Raw genomic sequence first — 13,135 nt, 5'->3', positions numbered from 1 at the left:
TCACAGACTCTGGACTCCCATGAGACACAAAAAGCCAAAAAAAGGGAAACTCACTTAAAGAAAAAAACCCCAGGAAATTCAGGGAAGAGCCTAGAATATATCTGAGCGGACTGGTCACTGTAGCTTCCCCCCCATCCTGCAGCTGTTTATTTATTTGGCCCTTTATCCCATAAGGAATGCTCAGTGCAATTTCCAGTGTTTAAACTATACAAAATAGCCATAAAATTATAACCAGTGGCAGCCAGTATGTGTGTGCTGTTGAAACATGGATTCAAAGCACCACTTAACCATGGTCCTTCAAGTGCTTAGTTGTCCCACTGTGTTACAGAGGCCGGACTGACCTCAACCAGAAGTCTGGCACTTAGTGTCACTAGTTCCTCAGGATTACTCTTCCAGCAGAGATTTGGCAGGCATCCTTGCTTTACCTTTCAGGCAGGGGTGTAGTTGTTTAGGGTCTTGGGGGGTCTTAGACCTCTTACTTTTTGGGGGAGCAGAGTCCCTATGTCTCCAGCATCGTATGAGCCAATCAGCATGGAAGGGGAGTGTATTGGCCACTGAGAAGAGTCTTCTAACATGTTTCCTTGTCCTTTCCTGGCTCTTAGGGATATCTGTTGTGGGAGGAGGCATTAACAAGGATCTCATTCTGAACCCCAAAAAAGGGGAAAGGAGGCATGGCTGTGACTAACATGAAGAGACCCTGGCACTTCTGAATTTGCTACTACATTACTGCTTTCAGGTGCTTCTTGAGGACTTCTTTATATTGTTTAAACTTTTCTTGAGTAGCCAGTCATGTTAATGTTTTTATGTTGCTTTACACTGCCCTGATATTTTTGAAAGGGTGGTATATAAATACTTCCATAAATAAATAACACTGGCTGTGTGACCTTGGGCTGGTCACTCTCCTCACTCATCCTAATCTACCTTCCAGGGCTGTTGAGAGAATAAAATGAGCGGGTCAGTCAGTGTACAGTCAGTGGCATGGTAGTTACATTTTGAAGTGAAAGAACTTGCCATGACAACCCACATAGCACATCACCAAGCAGTGTCCAAAAATGCATATAACTGTTGTGATCTATATATCACACCCAAAGAGTAACAGTGCCCCATTCAAATGAGGCTGAACCCCTAGCACTGTTCTGCAGAGTAGCTCTGACTTGTCTGGATTAAGTTTCAATTTGTTTGGTCACATTTAACCAATTACTTGTTCCAAACTGTTCAAAATCTCCATAATATCCCTGGTTTGAGATGGAAGAGTGAGTGAGAGAGAGATGCATCTTGTCATTTGCATAGCGATGACAGCAGACTCCAAATCTCTGGGCAACCTCCTGAACAGTTGTATGTCGCTGTTGAAAAGCATAGGAATCATAAAGCCCTGTGGGATACAAAACATCAAGGAATCAACCAGTACCACCTACAGAAATCTAATCTGCAAGAAGGACTGGAACCACCATAAAAAGTACCTCCAATGCAACCAGTCTAAACCAAGGGTAGGCAGAAGGTAGGTCTGGATCTACTCAGTAGTGGCTGGTGGCTCCATGTTAGTGGGGCAATAGAATCTGCTCTGGGTTTTAGCCAGCTTTCAAGGAGCTGTCCACGGTGCTGAAAGTTTGGACAAAAACCTGGGGCAGATTCCACTGCCTCACTGACATGGAGCCATCAGCAGCTACTGGATCTACTGGTAGATACCTGGATGATTTGAAGTAGATCAGCAAGGATTCTGTCTCCCAATTGTTTAACAATAGCAACAATGAAATGACTCTTCCCTGACTTAAACTGTACTGCTGAAGTGAAGATAGCTCAGGCTAAGCAGGAATGGATTTTTGTGTGGGATGACCTGAGTTCCATTAAGTTCTGAGACTCAACATAAATTTATTTGGGTTCAGAATTCTTAATTTCAAAGCATATGCATTTTGCCCCAGGCCTTTGGTTGGTGAGTCTTGTTACGACTGCTTGGCTAACCCCATTTTGGTTCAAGTGGAATCAAGGAGGTCTTTGAGCATAATTCCCACCCCACACCCCTTGTCTTTCTGGTTATGCGTTCCTGAGGTACTGTGAGGGGACAGCACAAGGCCATCCTGTGAGCAACAAAAATAACCAAGAGAAACTGGAATAAATGTTATCTTCTTCCTTGGCAGATTTCGATCCCATTCTTCAAAGAAATCACTGAGTTTTCTCAGTATCAGCTAGAAACATACACACACACGAAATCACCTCATACCCAGACCCCTCCTTTTTCAGGGGAGTTGGCAGAGGCAAAGTGTATGTAAAAAAGCAAGGCTTGAGATCTGGGGGGGGGGTAATGGCGATCTGAGCTCCAACACATGTAACTATGCTCTCAAAGAACTCAGCACAGAACAGCCAGGGATTCTGTGTCTCGGCACAAGCCTTTAGGCAAACAGATTCTTTCCTGTTTTGGGGCCAGAGCTCCTTCACATCACTTCAGCTGTATTCCACTGCCCACTCCTGGGCCTAGGATAGGTAATCTCTCCTACCTGTCACTCCTTATAGTAACAGAGTCCTTTGATCTCTTTAGTTTAAAGTTATGAACGGGTTAGGATATTAATGATTCATGCTGCCACGCACACAGTAATTTTGTAATGCTATTCTTCTCTTTTCTCTCAAAAAAGAAAGCTTTGCTTTAGTCTGGTTTGGACCTGCATTTCTTGGGTTATGCATGTACCATTTAGGCACACTTCAGGGCAAAGCACTTGTTTTATCCATAGCAAAAGATCCCCCTCCTCTCAAGGAGGTGTGTTTCATGGGACATGTGGGTGGCAGGTTCACACATTCAGGTTCCCAAGAGCACAAGTCGTAATAGTCTCTGAGTTCTGATAAAAATAAAAGTAGATCCCACAAACGCAACATCTGCCCACCCCAGTCTAAACAATCCAAAAGAATGCCCTGGTAAGTGGTATTAAGCCACTGAAAGGTCTAGGAGAACTAAAAGGGATATACACTCCTATTGTCCAGTTCCCAGCATAAATAATCCACTAGGACCTCTTAGGGCTCTGGAATTAGATGGAATAATGGACACACTGATCTATTAAACTCCTTAGGAAAAAGAATACAGTACCTTTGTTATGTCAGCACAAGGCAGATCTAGTCATGTAATCAGTAATCAGTGCAACTGTAGTGCTGAATGTTGCTTTCCAAAGTGTCCGAATTGAGTGGGATATGAATATGAACATTTTTATTGGGGTGTATATGAAAAATAGTTTATACGTTGGTTGTATTGTTTTGAGGTTGTGTGGAATGAATCCTGGTCCCATTAAAATCAGTGGGAGTTTTGGCAAACACTCCTCAGTGGAAGCAGAGTGTAATAGCTTTATGCATAGAAGTCTGTCTCTCTTTAAACTAGTAACAGATTTTATTTATTTGGATTTGTCCCATTTGGATCTGCCTCATCCCAAGGGATCAACAAAAAACCTTACACAGATTTAATAGCATATTGAATTCCAGTCACTTAAAAAAAAAGTCTGGAGGAGTTTCTTTGACCTGTTTTTCAGCCAATGAGACCATCACAAGGCTACTCCTCAGCGGTACGGGTGAAAGGGTATAGCTGCAGTTAGTATGGCAGCTACACCATAGCATCGCATATGTTGTCTGTTCTTTTGTACAGTGACTTTCTCCTGTGCATTGTATATTTATATAGTCTTTGTGTGGGAAATACTGTATTTGTCATAGCTAACAGCATATGAACGCTTATATGAGTAACACATCTTTTTTTATTGTTCTGACCTAGAACCCATTGTGTAGATGTGGAGAACCTTTCTGCAGCCTGAGGGCCATATTCTCTTATGGGTAACTTCCATGGCCCACATGCCAGTGGTGGGTAGGGCCAGGGGCAAAAAGTGGGTGTGACCAGAGGCAAAATTGAGTGGTTTATTAGTCCCAGCAACCCTAGGTACAATCTGAGACCTGTAGAACAGGGGTTGCCAAGCTTTTGGGGGCCTGGACACATTTGCTAACCAGAGAAACTGCAACCTGTTTTATTGCCTACAATACAGTGCTTCTTTCAAGCCTAATTTCAGCAGCAGGAGGGGAAGAGAGAGTAAACCCTAATGGCACAAGAGAAGGCCTCTATGGGCATATGCATGAGCCCTGTGGTAGAGTCTAATCTAATTAAGTTCGCCGTCTCCTCCTACACTCTATTTCAAGACTCAGACTTTGTGGCCTCAGCATCAAGGCAGCTTTCTCTCCTTTCACCCTTTTCTTTGCCATCCAGTCTGATGAAGAGTGCAGTGAATTCAAAAGCTTGGTCACGTTTTTGTGACACCTTGGTTGGTCCTCATAAAAGTATTGTCTGAATGTGGTTTTTGAAATTATAAAGCATGACAGCCAAAACTGTGGAGCAGAGCTTTGTAATTAAATCATACTTATGATCCTTCATGGCTGTGTGACCTAGAAATCTTTTTTTATTATTGTTTTTTCTGACTTGTGGAGATGAAACGTTACATCTTGTACTTGTGAGTGGCAGGGCTTCAATTACCAAGATTTCCAGATCTCAGAGGATTAAATAAACATATAACCACTGGCAAAATCTAGACAAAATTGTTTTAGTTACCAATAAATCTACAAATATGTCTATGGCTAGTTTGAGTATATGTGTGATTAATTTTAGTTTAAATAACTCCACACATGAAATGTGTCAAAAATGAAATTCTATAGCCAGCTAAGTTCTACTCAGAGTAGACCCATTGAAATTTAGGAACCTTACATTAGCCATGTCCATTAACAGTAGCATTGAGTATAATCCATAGCTATATTTTATGAATAATGCATTTTTTCAGTAAATAATTCTGCACGTCTCAAATGTAACAAAGTGTTCCCTGGAAGTGATTTCTGCTGAATTACCTTTAAACCTAACATTTACAGCATTCTCATCTTTTCCCTTGTTGTGGCTCTTAAGCACAATCTCAAGGGTAGCTATTCCATACACCTTGAGCAATGTTTCACCCAGGACGAGGATCCAAAAAATTGCAACTAGTTCCACAAACTCAAAGGGAACTTTCTTGAACAATACATGCCCAGGTTACATAGCAAACTTCTTTTGAAAGAAGTTTGTGTGTGGAGCAGCTTGTAATGTTTTCTGTGGGCCTGTCATTCAAATGGAGGGGATGGAATTGGAAGTTTTCTGTGGGCCTGTCATTCAAATGGAGGGGATGGAATTGGAAAACATCAGTGTCTACAAACATTTTTTATTTATAAAAATATTTATATACCGTTATTCATTATATATATATATAAAAGCTGTTTACAACATGTAAACTGTAATTTAGGAATATTAAGAGTGCAATTTCAGATGTTCCACTTGTCAGAAGTAATCACTTGCAGTATCAAATCTCACTTCCTTATTTATTTTTTTTGCAGACCTTGTGCTACAAGAACAAGGAAATTATCTTCTCAAATCTGTTTTGGGCTTGTTCTCTTGTTTCCTGGCTGCATTAATGATCACTTCTCTACCTTGAGCACTATCAGTGAGGACACAAAGAGCTTTTCTTCCTCCTGATAAACAACAAAGACACTTTCTACCTATAAAGGTTAGAATCCTTTGCACACACAGCTAGGCTGCTTAAATCCCTCTGAAGTAAAGTGTGGTGTAGTGGCTAGCAGAATGAACAAAAACTGGAGAAATCCAGGTTCAGATCCTCGCTAAGCAATTGGAACTCATTGAGTGACCTTGTGACAGTCACATACTCTCAGCTTAACTACCTCATTTATTTATTTACTTAATAATTAAACCCTACCCTTCAATCAGATTATTAGGGTAGCTGAAAATGAGATATTAAAATGCAATAAAATAAAATATACATCAAAATGAGCTAAAAACATCAAATCCATAAAAGCAACTTAAAAATAAAATGCAAGCCAAAATAAATGGGAATGACAAAAATGTAATGTAAAATAAGAAGATCTCTGTGATCCTCTCTGAAGAGAGCATTGCACATTCAGGATGCCAGCACTGAAAAAAGCCCTTTCTAATTTCCTGACTATTGTCTCCACTTTGGTTAATGACTGTGCCAAGGTATTGATAAACTTTGACAAGTTCAATGTCCTCCTTGTCAACTTTAAAGTTACATAAATCTTCTGTTGTCATTACTTTAGTCTTCTTGACGTTCAGCTGTAGTCCTGCTTTTGTGCTTTCCTCTTTTAACTTTCAACAGCGTTAGTTTCAGATCATTACTGGTTTCTGCTAAGAGTATGGTATTGTCTGCATATCTTAAATTATTGATATTTCTCCAATTTTCACACCTCCTTCATCTTGGTCCAGTCCTGCTTTCCTTATGATATGTTCTGCATATAGATTAAACAGTTAGGGTGATAAAATACACTCCTGTCTCACACTCTTTCTGATGGGGGAACCAATCGGTTTCACCATATTCTGTCCTTACAATAGTCTATTGTCCAAAGTATAGGCTGTGCATCAGGACAATCAGATGCTGTGGCACCCCCATTTCTTTTAAAGCTTTCCATAGTTTTTCATGATCTACACAATCAAAGGCTTTGCTGTAATCTATAAAGCACAGGGTGATTTTCTTCTGAAATTCCTTGGTCCATTCCATTATCCAACGTATGTTTGCAGTATGATCTCTGGTACCTCTTCCTTTTCTAAATCCCGCTTGGACATCAGGCATTTATCGCCCCATATATGGTAAGAGCCTTTGTTGTAGAATCTTCAGTGTTACTCTACTTGCATGGGATATTAAGGCAATAGTTGGATAATTACTTCATTCCCTGGGATCCCCTTTCTTTGGAATTTGGATATGTATTGAATGCTTCCAGTCTGTGGGCCATGGTTTAGTTTTTCATATCTGCTGACAAATATTTGTCAAAATTTGGACAGATTCAGTCTCAGTAACTTGTAGCAAATCTATTGGTATGCCATCTATTCCTGGTGATTTATTTCTTCCAAGTATTTTAAGAGCAGCTTTCACCTCACATTCTAAAATTTCTGGTTTTTCATCATACGGTTCCTCTGTGAATAAATCTGTCACCCTTGCATCTCTTTTATACAGCTTGTCAGTGTGTTGCTTCCATCTTCCTTTTATTTTATCTCGGTCAGTCAGTGTGTTCTCCTGTTGATTATTCAACATCCCTACTCTTGGTTTAAATTGCGTTATAGCTCCTAATTGTTTTGCTACATCACTTCTCACTATTAAAACACCTTCTTCTTAATTTCTCATTTCCTGCATAAAATATTTTGTAGTTGCCTGATTGAAATTCCCATCCATTTTAATTCACTCACGCCAAGTATTGTAATGTTGATGGGTTCCATTACTTGCTTGACAATTTCTAACTTTCCCTGGTTCATGCTTCTCATGTTCCATGTTCCTATTATGTATGTCATGCTACTCCGGACACTCCTTTTGCATCTGTGCACAACAGCGTCCGGGCTTTCTTTTGGCTTTGTGTCATTAGTCACAGTGCTACTCGTACTTGTCCCTTGTTCTTCCCCAGTAGCTCAATGAGTGCTGAAATTAGTGACCAGAAAAGTACATCCTCACCAGATCTTTCCACCATTGCCTATCCAAGATCTTATTCTGTTCCCGGGCACTGAACAGCAGATGAAGAGATTGGTTTTTATCAGCAGGAACCATTCTTATCTACTTGCTTTCCTTCCATTGTCACAATCTGTTTCTGCTGCATTATGACCGTTCACTCAAAACAAACATTACAGCTATAATCCCACAGGCAGTTAAATTGCAACCCTCAAATTATAGGCTGCTTGCTTTACAAAAGTTCCACCCAGAAAAGAAAGAAAAGGTGAGCTACAGTATTGGAAAAGGTAAGCTACAGTTTGGGAAATTTTGTCCTTCTGCAGTGTAACATACACACACATACAGGTAATTTGAGACCAATCAATGCAGGTAAAATCTTCCACATGACTCAAAGCAGTAGAATTCTCAAGTAGACAAAGCCTCCAGTGGGCTTAATTTGAGCCTGGACTCAACAGGACTAAGCCTTTGGTCCTGTCTACACTATAGACTTATATAGCTTTTTATATCACTTTAACTGTCATTGCATCCCAGGATTTGTTGTTTAGTCAGTTAAATATCCCAAACCCCTTCCCACAGAACTACAATTGCTAGCAATTCCCAGAATGACAATTCCCTGGAAAGAGGGAATGAGTTTGATCCTATGTACATCCCAAGAGAGTACTTAGTTACTTTTGAAGAACCATACATAGGATCAGACCACATTCTCCCGTCTAAAGTGGATATTATTGTTAATTTTATTTCTGAATGCCCTTCTCAGTGGAGAGCTTAGGATGGTATACAGTATATTAAAATACCATCAGCCCTAAACATTGCAATAAAACCAATATATTTCCTACAGCAGAGCTTAACTTAAAAATGACAGAACCATATTGCAACTGCTGAATCCCTGGAGCATCCATGCCCTAAAAGTGTGGGTGAAAAAACATGTCTTTGGCTGATGCCTCAAGGCTACCAAAGAGGGGGACAAAACATGCTTTCTGAGGCAGGAAATTCCTCATTTGGGGTCCCTATCTCATGCAATCACTCCCTGGGCTGCCTCCATTAATGGGACTATGAGCAGGGCCTCCCCTGTCACTCTCAGGGCATGGGCTGGGAGGTACAGAGGAAGAGAAGGCAATCCTGGTCACCTTGGCCTATAGTTACAAGTTTGGAATTAAAGAGGCCCCAGGCTATGTACTTGCTCCTTCAAGGGGAGTGCTACCCCATCCAAAACAGGCCAATTCCTGGATCTGAGAGATGGTCTTTTAACTACAGTATACAATGGGCCATCTCTGAAACGTACTGTTGTACTATATGAGTGCTGTCATACAATATAACTGACTTTGATCATGTGGATGGTGGCTTCCCAGTCATTACTGAGTAATCGCAATCAGCCTGCAAACATGAGATAGTGTTATCGGGCGAATGCTGACAGGGTCTGCGGTCTTTTCAGAAGAAATTATTCCCCAGGGACGAGGGTGAAAATGTTTATGATCACTCAAATGGGTAAGGGTTAGAACTAAACGTTAAGACTGCATGGAGCACATGATAGCAATTCAGAGAAGCCAAAACACTGTATGGTTAAATACACGTGCTAAAGACATTTGGAGAGAAACACTGTGCAATGAATAAACACCATGTATAAATGGTGACACGCTAATGCTAGAAGCTTCTGAGCCAACATGAGTGAGCTAGAGTGCATGGTCTTATTGTAGAGCATAGGTGTAGTGGGCATAATGGAAATCTGGTGGAATGGATAGAACCGTTGAGATATGGCTATCTCTGGATACAAACACTGTATCCAACAAATTAGAAATCCCAAAAGAGGCAGTCACCTCCACAGAATCATATGCCAGGGTAGTTAATGAGCAGAGTTAAAGGAGGTGTTAGAGGCAAGAAGTCTTCTTTCAGAAAATGGAAACCTTGTCCAAATGAGGATAATAAAAAAGCATCACAAACATTGACAAAAGAAATGCAAGCAGACAGTAAAGAATATAAACAAACACACACCAGATTTGGAAAGTACCTTGCTAAAAACATAAACCCCACCACCACCAAAAATCTTTTAAAAATTAGAAAAAGGAGACCAATTAGCAGGGGGGTTAGACCTTTGGACGACAAGAAAGTCAAAGGTGTACTTAAGGGGGAAGAGGAGATTGCAGAAAAGCTAAATGGATTCTTTCCACCTGTCTTCACAGTGGAAGATGTAGAATAGATTCCTATGTCTAAACAAACTTTCTCAGGAAGCAAATCGGAGGACTGAGGAAAATAGGGGTGAGGAACCTATGGCCATCCAGATGTTGCTGGATTAAACTTCCATAATCTCTGACCATGTACCATACTGGCTGAAGCTGATGGGAACTGAAGTCCAGCAACATCAGGAGGGTCATAGGTTCCCCATTTCTATTATATAGTGTTTGAATAAAATGGAGTTTAGATCTAAAATAAACTCTTTTTCATAATCAAAGAAAACTAATAGCACAATTAGTGCATATCTTAACATACCATATACGTTTCCAGTCCAAGACTGTTGCTGTTATGTTTGGATCAGTACATTTCTAGGTCTCTTTTCCAATGCTCACTTGCATAACATGTAGCTATCTTTTGCCCTGCTCACAGCTTTTCTGATTTTCTGCATGGCAGGACAGACATATTGGCTGAATTGTATTTTGCCCATTCCAAAACAAGCAACTCTGGGTAGCGATAACACATAGATTGACTTGAATGACACAACCTAGATATAACTACTGTGATATAACATGTCCTTTTAAAATCTCAAAATGAAGGAATACCTTTGATCACTTTTCTATTCCTTCATGCTTTTGCTATTAGGATTAAATTATAGTGGCTGAACATTTGCACAGAAGGGTTTTGTGTGCCTAAAAGGATAATGTTCCCTGCAGAGCATTCAGAATGTATTTGATATCTGCAGGAAAACTTCCAAGCATGGGTGTTCCCTTAATGTCAACAGTGAGCAGTAAATTACTATTTTTTTTTCAGAGACAGACAGTTGCCATCTTAGCCCATTTTTGGTAGCAATGGAGACAAAGGTCATCATTAAAAGAAATACATTTGCTCTTTGCCCAAGGGCTCATATGCACCCACTGGAATTTTTGACGTTTTGATAAACTGATCCCTGTGCCATATCATTTCCTTAATTTCCTATTCAAGTCTTCCCACAAACGTAGCCAGAAGTGCACTACTCCATGTATAAGAAAAAAGGCAGATGTATCAGCAGACTTGGGGTAATCCTTAGATTTGCAGGGATCCAAACATCTTTAGAAAACAACCCTAAAGCAGGGGGGAAACCCTAAACACCCCAATGAGGACTCAATGGTCATGCAACCCAGAATGACTGAGAGAAAAACTGACAACCAGTTGGGAGGGGGAATGGAGAAGAATAGCTGGAAATAAGAAGGTGGAAGAAACCTAAGAAGCTGCCTTATACTGAATCAGACCATCAGGTCTATGTAGCTCAGTACTGTCTATGCTGCCTGGCAGCAACTGTCCAGGATTTCAGACAGGAGTTACTCCAAGGTAGGCCTGGAGATGCAGGGATTGAATCTGGGACCTTCTGCAAGCAAACCATAGGCTCTACCACTGAGCCTAGGCCCTTCTCGATGTAAGAGAAGACACACAGATACTTTTTTTTAAAAAGAAAGAAGAGCCATCTCGGTTGGATCAAGATTTGTCCCTACACGAACGGGAGGGCTCCTTTCATTCATGGAGGGAACTAGGATCTAACAAAGGCTCTCGGCTGGAAAAAGGCGACTGTTGTTTTTTTTTTGGCCAATTCTTTTATGTAGTGATTTTCCATAGCTATGTTTGAAAACTGTTTCGTGTTTTTTTTTAAATGCCTCTAAAATATCAATTTTAAGAATAGTTTTATCAATATCTCCTTTCATTTATTGGTTATTTGCTTTCAAAATATAAATAGTATCAATATTTTTTTGTGAGGGGAAACAATGGATCGGTAAAAGCGGACAAAGAATGAATTTGAATCGATACTGGCCTGTTAGGTTGATGGAATGCTTTCAAACCAGCACTGGCCAACGGATCCCAGAAGAAGAAAGTTAGTGTTGTAATACATCAGGAGGATTCCTCCAGCATAACCCTTATGCTAGTCACATACGGCCCTCATTTGCATGAAATGCTAAGCCAAATCATCCATAGCATGAACAAATAAATGTGGGCATAGTGAGGGGACATTATGGCCACTTTGCTTCTCCCAGTAGTTTTGCTGCTGCACTGAGCCCAAGTCATGGTTTAATATAGTATATCATCTCAATGCAGACTTGTGGTTGAGCTCTGCTAACAAACTGTGGCTTGCAAACCATAGGACAAACTTTGGCTACAGCTCATAGTTTTTCTGGACAGTTAAACAACATGCTCAACCACACCATTAGCTCAGCACAGCAACAATATTACCAGAAAAGAGCAAAGTGGCTGCAATCTCCTTTCCAGGAGTCCACATGTTTGCAGTAAGCCATGGTTTGGCATAGTGTAATGTGTGAACTGAGCCTCTGTCAACACAAAGGACAATGGAGTGAAGGCAAAAGTGGGCCTTGGTTGCAAACATATGCTTGGTCACGAGTTGATCCTGCCATGCCAATGTTAATGTCAATGGCATAACGATATGCAAAAAAAAAAAATCGCATTGGAATTAATGGGAAAGTCCAGATGACTGCCATCCTCTCAGTCCAACTCCACAGCCGCTACAGAGAATGGAATTTATACATTATACAAGCAATAAAGGTGTATGTATATATATATATATGCACAACCAGGCATATATAATCCCTAGCCAATTCTCATATATCCAGGTTTACAGCATGGAGATCACATACACTGATCACTGCTTTCCATGCATAGGTAATATTGGGACATTTTCGGTGTGCAGTGTCATGACTGATATACCACAGTAGAGTTACCAGGGATGCTGTGCAAGTGGTAGTTGATGCTATGTTGTTTCTACAGCTACTGTTATGCTTGTTGACTCTGCTGCTGGTTAACCTACAATCATGACCACAGTATGCTGGCATTGGCCCTAGTGTAGTGGCTACCTGGAGTACTGAAACCATAGGATCAACCTGAAAGTGATAGATAAATGAAGTGTTTAAGCAGTTTTCCAAGTTGACTGATAACTACAGTTATCCTAGTTTGATGGTTTGGCTGCTAGAAGGCAAGCTATTTACGCATTGTTCCTGCAAACCAACTCACAAGGACATTGCTAGAAAATATAGCACCCTGCTGATTCAGAGGTAAACATCTCTTCCCTACCCCCACTCTTTATTCCAAACAGTGACCTACTTTGTATCTGCCATACTCAGCCTTTGTTGGTTGATGGGGGTGAGGAAAATAGATGTCAAGGGAATTGTAAGTCACATACATTCACTGGCAGCTACTGGCAATTTTCTTTTTACTACCCCCAGTCCTTTTTTTACAAAGAGGGTTGCGCTAACTCTTCAGAAGCTAAGCACTATCTCTGACGGCTAGTCTGTATCCTGCGTTAAGTCAACATCCTACAAACAGCCAAAGTGGTCCATGCACCGAAGTGCTGCAGAGACCCATTTGCAAGTCAGTGTGATATTTTCACTCTACGCTCTTTACACCTATGAATCTTATCTACTGACATACCCATGAATCTTTAACATGTT

Source organism: Rhineura floridana, chromosome 5, assembly GCF_030035675.1.
Source record: "Rhineura floridana isolate rRhiFlo1 chromosome 5, rRhiFlo1.hap2, whole genome shotgun sequence".
In the NCBI taxonomy this organism is placed as follows: domain Eukaryota; kingdom Metazoa; phylum Chordata; class Lepidosauria; order Squamata; family Rhineuridae; genus Rhineura; species Rhineura floridana.
Note: the sequence above shows the minus strand (reverse complement) of the source record.